The sequence below is a fragment of the Artibeus jamaicensis genome, unplaced genomic scaffold (genome assembly GCF_021234435.1).
Source record: "Artibeus jamaicensis isolate MK-2021 breed Jamaican fruit bat unplaced genomic scaffold, CSHL_Jam_final contig_415, whole genome shotgun sequence".
Classification (NCBI taxonomy): domain Eukaryota; kingdom Metazoa; phylum Chordata; class Mammalia; order Chiroptera; family Phyllostomidae; genus Artibeus; species Artibeus jamaicensis.
In genome coordinates this window covers 41,724,758-41,733,001 of record NW_026521823.1, presented here as the reverse complement: position 1 = coordinate 41,733,001, position 8,244 = coordinate 41,724,758, and the positions used below count along the sequence as shown (strand labels likewise).

Below are 8,244 nucleotides of genomic sequence, written 5' to 3'. Positions count from 1 at the left end.
CAGAGACACAGGAGAGTTCAGGGAGGATGCTGTGGCCCACCAGCCTCCTCCCCTGCAGTTGGGTCCTCCAGCTCCAGCAGTGGCCTGTGTATTGAGATGGGCCTTAGCCTGGGGCAGGCTGGACCTCCAGGGCTCCGGGCTCTGGGCCACCTCCGGCCTCTGGCCATCTGCGTTTATTTAGTTTGGTCCTCCTGATCTCCATTCCATTCAAACAAAGGCTCCTAAGAAGGCCCCAGACCCTCCCTTTGTCAACGAAAGTGAACCCTCACATACTCAGTCCTGACTGGGTTTCAAAAACATTCCCAACCTGTCACCAGAGATGAAAGCACTTTGGCCATCGCTAGGGCTGGGTCGCTGCCCTGTGGACTCCCATGGACGGAGGCGAGGGAGGCCGCACCTGGGGAACCTGCGGCTCACCTGAGAAACCTGGTGGCAGGACTCCCCAAGCTACCTGTGCAGCCCGCGCCCTGAGGGCTGACACCGAGGATCCTCTCCGAGGTCCGAGATCCGAGGTCCGAGGTCTGAGAGGGTGGGCGGAGCCTGCCTGCAGGCCAGGCCAGGCTGCATCCCTGGCCCTGAAATGATGGGGAGAGAAATGCATCTCCGTCCAGTCTGTTCTGCTTCTCGGCGCCCGGTGCTCTCTGTTCTCATTCTGGTTCTGTCTGTCTCTCGAACTCCATCGGCTTTTCATCCTTGTTCTCCTCTTTCCCTCCCATCCCACATTCCATCCCCTCAGCTGATGCCCTGCATGCGCCCACCCCTGCAAGCCCAGGAGCCCCTAAACCGACCAGGGCGGGCGCTGCCAGCGGGGCAGGGCCTGCTGAGAGTGCTCGGTCACCCACATCCACGGAGTGGGAAGCTGAGGGGCAGCTTTCAGTTCACCTTTGGCGGTAGGGGTGGGCGGGGCTCTGGGGAGCAGGGCAAGAACTGTCTCGTGATTCTAGAAAACCTGAAGTGAAACTGGAGATTCCACGTCGGCCCTCTGACCGGGGATTTCTGAGCGGCTTTCGCTGTTCGGAACAGAAGGGACTGCGTGCCGCAGAACCGTGGCCGAGACTAGCAGATGCTTCGGGCTGAGTGAGTGAGTGGTCGCCGTCTGCCCGCTGCCTCACTGGTCTTCCTCGCTCCCATTTCCAGCTGTGGTGAGGTCCGTGCCCCATGGCGTAGGATGCGGCGACACGTGGCCTGGCGGGGTGCCAGTGACTGCCTCCGGATTTGGTCGGGCCACGTCCGCATGGTGCTGAGGCGGCCTGGTCTCTCCTCTTCCACGGCTGCAGCTTCGCACCGCCTGGCACAGAGAGGGGCTCCATGGACGGCTGCTACCCGAAGGACTGATTTTCTTTTTCTCTGTCTACAAAGGGCGAGACAGAACTTCCTGAAGGTTTGCAGGGGCTGTCGGACCCAGACTTGATCTGCTGATTCCAGCGCAGCTCTGTGTTCTCTCCCAGCCCCTCCCTTCAGCTGCTGGAATGGACCGGGGTCAGTATCCCCGACTCAGACAGTGTTTAAGCCCCCAAATTCATGTTGCCCCCCAAATCCCTGCCACCTCAGAACGTGACTGTAATTGCAGATGAGCCCTTTATGGAGGTGACTAAGTTGAAATGAGGCTGTGAGGATGGCCCAATCCAATCTGCTGGCTGTCCTTATATGGAGAGGACATTTGGACACATGGGGAGACACCAAGTGCGCACACAAAGGACACATCAAGTGAAGACACACTGAGAGAGGGAGCCGTCCCTGAGCCATGGAAAGAGGCCTCAGGAGGGAGCAAAGTGGCAAACCCTCTGGTTTTGGACTTTTCGCCTCCAGAACCGAGATAAATGCATTTCTGCTGTTTAAAGCTCCCAGTCCGCAGGGTTTTTGTGGCAGTCCCAGCAGCATGACAGAGAGAGAAGCTGAGAGCCCCCAGGCGGGAGTGACCTCTGTTGGAGAGTAGCCCCAAGCCCTCTGGAAACCCCCGTGGTTGCACATCCGTGGGTGGGAACTCCCACACAGGTACTGCCCTCCAGCCGCGTCCTGGGCTCGCTCCTCCCCAGGCTGCCTACAGAGGAAAGGAAGGGGCTCTGTCCCCACACAGAATCCCTTCCCACCCCCTCCAGCCTCTCTCAACCCTGCCAGCGTCCATGCACGCAGCCCTGATACCACGGGGGAGCGCACGGCCAGGCAACTGGCGCTTGCGGTGACTCCTGGGACACCGGTCCAGAGCTGGTGAAATCTGTCCCTGCTGTCAGGGAGGCCGGGCTCTGGACACCGGCCACGGAGCTCTGTGGAGGGGTGAGCACAGGGAGCGGCGACTCTGAACAACTCCTGTGCTCTGACAGGCGGATCAGAAGTGACCAGTGAGCAGTGGCCTGCTTGGACCACTTGGAGAACGTCAGGTTTGTGGGAAAGACCCAGCAGGAGGCCTGGGCCCCGTGCGCAGGGGTGGGTGAGCGCCAACCCCCCCCCACCATTTGATCCCCAGAGCACTTGAAGGCAGAGATTTTTAGGAGGAGGGAGAGGGGGTTGAAAAGTTCTCTATGCAGAGGAGCACAGTGCATTCCCACCAGGCAAGTGATGGTCCGGTGTGCGTCACCCTGGTTCAGTTGTCCTGGCTCCATGGTTGAGGGTCAGCAAATCTTCCGGAGCTCAGATGCCCGAGGGTCAGAGTCGGCACCTTCTGAAGTCAGTTCCTGGGGTCCTCACACACGCGCTGCGGACCCACAGGCTGCTCGTTAGTCAGAGTCCGCGCAGAAGCAAGGTCAGGGGAGGCGGGTGGGTCATAGTTGCCATGGTTAAATACCGCCCACACTTCTGAGTTTCCTTCACTTGTTGGGAAGAGATTCGTAAACGTGGCTCCTCATCTGCCTTAGTGAACTCACTCACTGTAGGGCGCGGGCGCTGGGGGCAGGCAGCACAGGCCTCCTCCGCCTTCCCTGTCCACTCCGCCCCACCTCTGTGAGCGGCCGCCCTCGGTCCCCCACCCCGCCGGTTTCTGCAGCAGCCTCACCAGTCAGCTTCACTCTGAGATGGGCTTGACTGAGGTCCCTTGAAAAACTCCTCTGGTGCCCTGCTCAGTGATTCCTTCTGGTGACCTACAAGCAATGAATCCGTCCCTGCAAACAAACTTCACTGTCACCATTACAAGGGACCTCAGGGAGTCACTGCACGCTCAGAGTTTTTTTAAAGATTTTATTTTATTTTTAGAAAGAGGGAAAGGGAGGGAGAAAGAGAGGGGGAGAAACAACATGTGAGAGAGCAATATCGATCGTTGCCTCTCCTAAGTGCCCCGACCAGGGGACCCCGCAACCCAGGCACGTGCCCCAACTGGGAATCAAACACAGGACTTTTTGATTTTCAGGAAGTTGCCCAGCCCACTGAGCCACGCCGGTCAGGGTGCACACTCAGTATCAGTCCCAGGCTGCTCCTTCAGGCAGGCTCAGGGGCTGGGGAGAAGCAGACTGAGAAGCGAAGCCCAGGCCTGGGCGCCGGCAAGGCCAAGCGGTGGAGAGGTGAGTGCAAACCTATTTAAAATCCACTGGGACAGATGTCCTTGTCTCCCCTCAGTGCGTCCGAGGGGCCAGGGCTCCCAGATGGAAGTCGATGTGCCCGTCACCTCTCGGCGTCATGGAACATGCTGGACTCGACTTCCCGTTACTGCCAACCTGCCTGCCTCCATCCTTCCTTCAGTTCTTAAAACCTCCACGTTCGGACTCCCTTGGCGAAAAATGTTTCTTCTCCCTCTGGCTAACTTCCGTGCTTTCAGATGTCCTATGCAATTATCTCTCTGTATGCTAACTGGAATGATTTCCATGTATATGATTAGTTAACCGTTTATGCTTGTCCCTGCTCTCCCGGTAGCCCGACGACCGCACCAGGGCAGGGACCACACCCACTGCGCTGCCTGGCAGGCAGGGATCTCAGGAAATACTCGGTGAATGAATGACTGAGCAGAGGCAAAGAATCAACCACTTCCTTATCAGTGAACACTCAGCACATGCCAGGTGCTGAGCACATCCACTTGAAATGCAGCCCAGTTCTGCAAGCAGAGATCCTCCTCGAGATAGCACCTCGGAGAGGAGTTAGGAGAGCAGGAAGCACAGGAGAGCGTGCCTGGTGCTGAGGCCGAACGCTCCCGTCTGTAGTGAGTCACTGCCTTCAGCCCTGAGACACAACATTCCTGTCCTGTTTCCGTCTCAGCAGACGCCTGGGTTTTCAGTCTCTTCCTTTCCACCCTTAGCCACTGACTCAGAGTCACGTGCTCTTTCTACTCGCTCACGACCCCTAGAACTTTCCATCAGCCCCAGCACCTGTCCGGCCTCTCTCTCCTGGGCCCTGGCCGGTTTTTCACAAAGCACTGGAGCCCACCCAGCTTCCCTTTCCTCCGCTTGAGTCAGCTCATCACCCTGACAATAAGGAGCACTTAAAGATTCGTTATGTTCATTTGCATATAAAAAGTAATCCTTTTGGCCCGGGGCAATCCATTACTTGTATTGCAACTTTAAAACTAGTGAAAGCTCTTCATTTACATTTTCACAGACTGTGCTAAGCTCCAGGTTTTGGGGATGGAGTTACCCCAAATCTCTCCCTTCACTTTAGGGGTGGAGAAACGTAACCAGGAGGTGGTTCTGTCTCACCTGTGGGATGATTCCAGGTGTGAATTGCTGTTTCTGGTCAGTTGCGGGGAGGGGCGGTGGTCCCTCCCACAACTGACGGCACAGTCCCCAAATCTTGGTCTCGGGCCTCTAGGCGCCACCTTGACTGAGACATTGAGAAGACGCTGGAGGGTCCTTGGAGAGCAGGTCATCCTCGTGGAGGTGTGTCCTAAGTTCCGTTTGGGGCTGTTCTGGAGGCAGAGAAGGCTCTGTGCCCCCTGCCTCCTGCCCTCGAACTAGTCTGTGGGTTGCCGTGGTCTCAGCCTGGAACTTCCCTGTCTAGCAGTTGCCCACAGAGGGTTTTCCTCCTCCGGCCCCACTGTCCCCGCCAAACAGAGCTGGAAATTTTCACCGTGTTTGCAGAGGGAGTGAGGAGAAGGTGCGGCCTCAGAGGACACAGGCCGGTGGGCGCGGCCCGTGCTGCGCAGGTGTCATCGACGAGGGGACACTGAAACCTGTGGTGGCTTCAAGGAAAAGAAACAACAGACTGAAATGGAGTCACTTTGGCTGAGTTGTGTCACCAAATCAGAATTTACCGGTTTGGTAGTACCCTGGTCACAGTTTCAGCTTCTCCCAGGAGAGGAATTGTGAACCAATCTGCCTGGAATGGGGTGATCGATCGACAGTTGTGAGGTGTCTGCCAGATAAGACTCCTGCCTTGCCCAGGGGCAGGTGTCCCGGCCAGAAGTCATCAGCCCTTTTAACTTCTTAGTCCCACCCTCCTTGGGCCTGTGCACACCTTCCAACCACTGCCCTTCTCACCGACGGACGGGGAGCTGCCTGATTCATGAGTCACTTCGTGAAAGCCTGATAGATGTTCAGTTCACCCACTGAACGCTCTCACAAGGCATTGCTTTCCTTTGGTGCTCCGGAGCAGAGGGCCAGCATCGTCCCCAGAGGTGCGGCTCCTCCTCGCCCAGTTCCTCAGGGAGCACGGTGCGGAGTTTGCCAGTGGTCGGTGAAACCCTGGGTTCAGGTTTTATAGGAGTTTATCTGGGCCAAGCTGATGATGTGTCCCGGGGAGCAAGACCTCAAATGTTCCAGAGAATAACAGTTCTGCAGCTTCTTTTATGCACTGAAATGTCAGGAAGATTCCATGGAGGTGGGAGAAAGCAAAGTGGGAGTAGAGGGGCGTTCAGAGTATGTGGTCTTTTGAGGGGTCCGAGAGGCTGACCGCTTATTAGAGGGTCTGAGAAGAGGCACTCCAAAGGCGTGTGGGAACCAGGCCGCACAGAGACGGTGGACAGGGCTCACCGAGGCAAAGGCAAACCTTGTCCGGAAAAAGTTACAGGCCTGGGGCGAGACTGCCCACCAGGGCCCACTGGTCGAGTCAGGAGTTTATGACCAGATCATCCTGGGAGGTCACTTTCCATAACCCCCATTTTCTCGTCCACACATTTATACCGGGAACCCGGCGTGACCAGCCTTCCGCTGGCCTTCCTCCCTGGTACACCTGGCCCGGCTGGCGTGGCAGGCTGAGGAGGACGCACGCTCCTCGGTGCCTTCCTCCTCCCTGGGATGCTGCTCAAGGTCATGTCACATCCCAGCTCCTGAGAGAGGCAGTGACCAACTCCCTCCTCAGCTGTACACACAATACCCCACACTGCACCTGTCTCCTGAAATGGGCTTTTCAGCCCTGGCTGCAGGTAAGAATCTCTACTGAAGCTTTAAAAACAAACAAACAAACAAACAAACAAAAACATTGCTTTTCCTGAGCAGCTCGGTTGGGTTGAGCATCATTCTCTGCATGAAAAGGCTGCGGGTTTGACTCAGGGCAGGTCACAGGCCTGAGTTGTGGTTCACTCCCCGGTCGTGGCACCGACGACAGGCAGCCAATCGATGTTTCTGTCTCACATCGATGCTTCCCTCTCTCTCACTCCTTTCCTCTCTTTCTAAAATCAATGGGCATAGTCTCAGTGAGGATTCAAAGAAACAAAGAAACAAACAAACCAATACAAACTTTTTTTAAAAGGAAGACCCTCACCCCGCTGGCTTTGCTGCACTCCGCAGCGGGCCGAGTCCAGTGCTGCCAGCCAGAGCCAGCCCTTTGGATGTGAAAATTAGGACCCGCCCGCACCCCAAGCTTTTGAAAAGAAAAGCTCTATCTGTAGTTCTAATCTGTTTTTTCAAAGATCCACAAAATATTTATGTTCAAAATCAGTGACTTACCTGCTTATTTTTCTGCTTTAATGAACTTCCTTTCCTTCTCCTTGCTTGTTCCTTCTGATCCCTCTTACTTTAAAAAAAAATCAATCGCGAGCTCTTAATGAGGGAATTCCTAAGTCCTTTTTATTTTCACTTTTGGATTTCTTCTTGTTTACTAAATGGATAACGTTTATGCTCTCTGGAGACAAGGGTCCCAGAAGTTCTAGCCATCGAGGTGCAGAAGTGGAAGTTCTAGGGAATTTGTGGGTACACTGGGGGCAAAAGGTCGTGAGGTGGGCTTGGAAGGAAAGGGGTGCCTAGCACCCGACTCTTCCCAGGGGCCTCCCCACAAGCCACATTTGGGGAGAAGCCCACACTGTTCCTGGCCTCTGAGCAGCCATTGTAGAGGACTTCCTGGGATCCCGTTTCAATCAATGGGAGCGAGGCTTTCCCTGTCCAACATCTTCATCAACCAATCAGAGCATCTCTATTCTGACTAATCAGAAAGTACATTTTGGGCCCTGGCTGGTGTAGCTCAGTGGATTGAGTGTGGGCCTGTGAAGCAAAGGGTCACTGGTTTGATTCCCAGTCAGGGCACATGCCTGGGTTGCAGGCCAGTTCCCAGTGGGGGACACATGAGAGGCAACCACACATTGTGTTTCTCTCCCTCTCTCCTTCCCTTCCCCTCTCTGAAAATAAATAAATAAAATATTTTTTAAAAAAGTACATTTTGGGCCAAAGTGCCAGGATTTGGCAGTTTGCATGAGGACAGACCAATCAAGGACCAGGGGCAGGAATTCCTGTCTATATAAGACAGGTCCCCTCTAACTTTACCAATCACTTTCCCTTCCCTAAGAATTGAAGACTGAGTTTCACCCCAGTGGGGCGGGGCGGGGCGGGGTGGGGCGGGGCGGGGCGGGGCAGAGTAGGAAGGGCACATCACAGGAGAGCGGGACTTCCTCAGCCCGCGCTGCCTCGCAGCCCAGCTGTGACACAACAGAGCTGTCTGCACTAGAGTTTCCTTTGCCTGCACCCCAAACTGGAGGTTCCTCTTGGCACGGAGTTATCGCCGATGACTACTGGCTGACAACTCTATAAAGTCCTTGGCTTTCCCCTCCCTGTCTGCCCTCATGTCCCTGATCTCTCCCTCTAAAACACTCACCTTTTATTGTATCTACCATGTCAGCCTTCATCCACTGGACGGCCACCCCTTCACAATCACGTCTCGAGCAGCAGTGCCCTTCCCCAAGTTCACGAGCAGATTCCAGCGAGCTTCCTTGTGATCCTTGTCCAAAACTCTGCTCTGGGTCCTATAAAGGCACAACACTCACAAGCACACACGTGCCCTCTCCCCAAGTAAGCACAAACCAACACGCGCGCACAACTGCCCCACGCAGACACACCAACACGCAGGCTGCACATGCACAGCAACCTCCCGGCTCCAGCCCGCGGCCGCCGGTCCAGT

The 8,244-nt window shown here is 55.7% G+C and overlaps 1 long non-coding RNA gene across 3 annotated transcripts; it reads right to left on the bottom strand.

Annotated features, from left to right (window-relative positions):
• Positions 1 to 1,277: 1,277 nt before the first annotated feature.
• On the bottom strand, positions 1,278 to 8,210 carry LOC119044379 (uncharacterized). Of its 3 annotated transcripts, XR_008391667.1 has the most exons (6): positions 7,942 to 8,210; positions 6,804 to 6,870; positions 4,617 to 6,526; positions 2,990 to 3,095; positions 2,547 to 2,692; positions 1,278 to 1,351 (listed from the first exon to the last, which is right to left on the bottom strand). It is a non-coding gene; the product is annotated as an uncharacterized LOC119044379 (long non-coding RNA). The 3 variants fall into 3 exon arrangements; XR_008391668.1 differs by lacking the exon at positions 1,278 to 1,351 and having other exon boundaries at positions 2,370 to 2,692; XR_008391666.1 differs by lacking the exons at positions 1,278 to 1,351; positions 2,547 to 2,692; positions 2,990 to 3,095 and having other exon boundaries at positions 3,140 to 6,526.
• Positions 8,211 to 8,244: the final 34 nt, after the last annotated feature.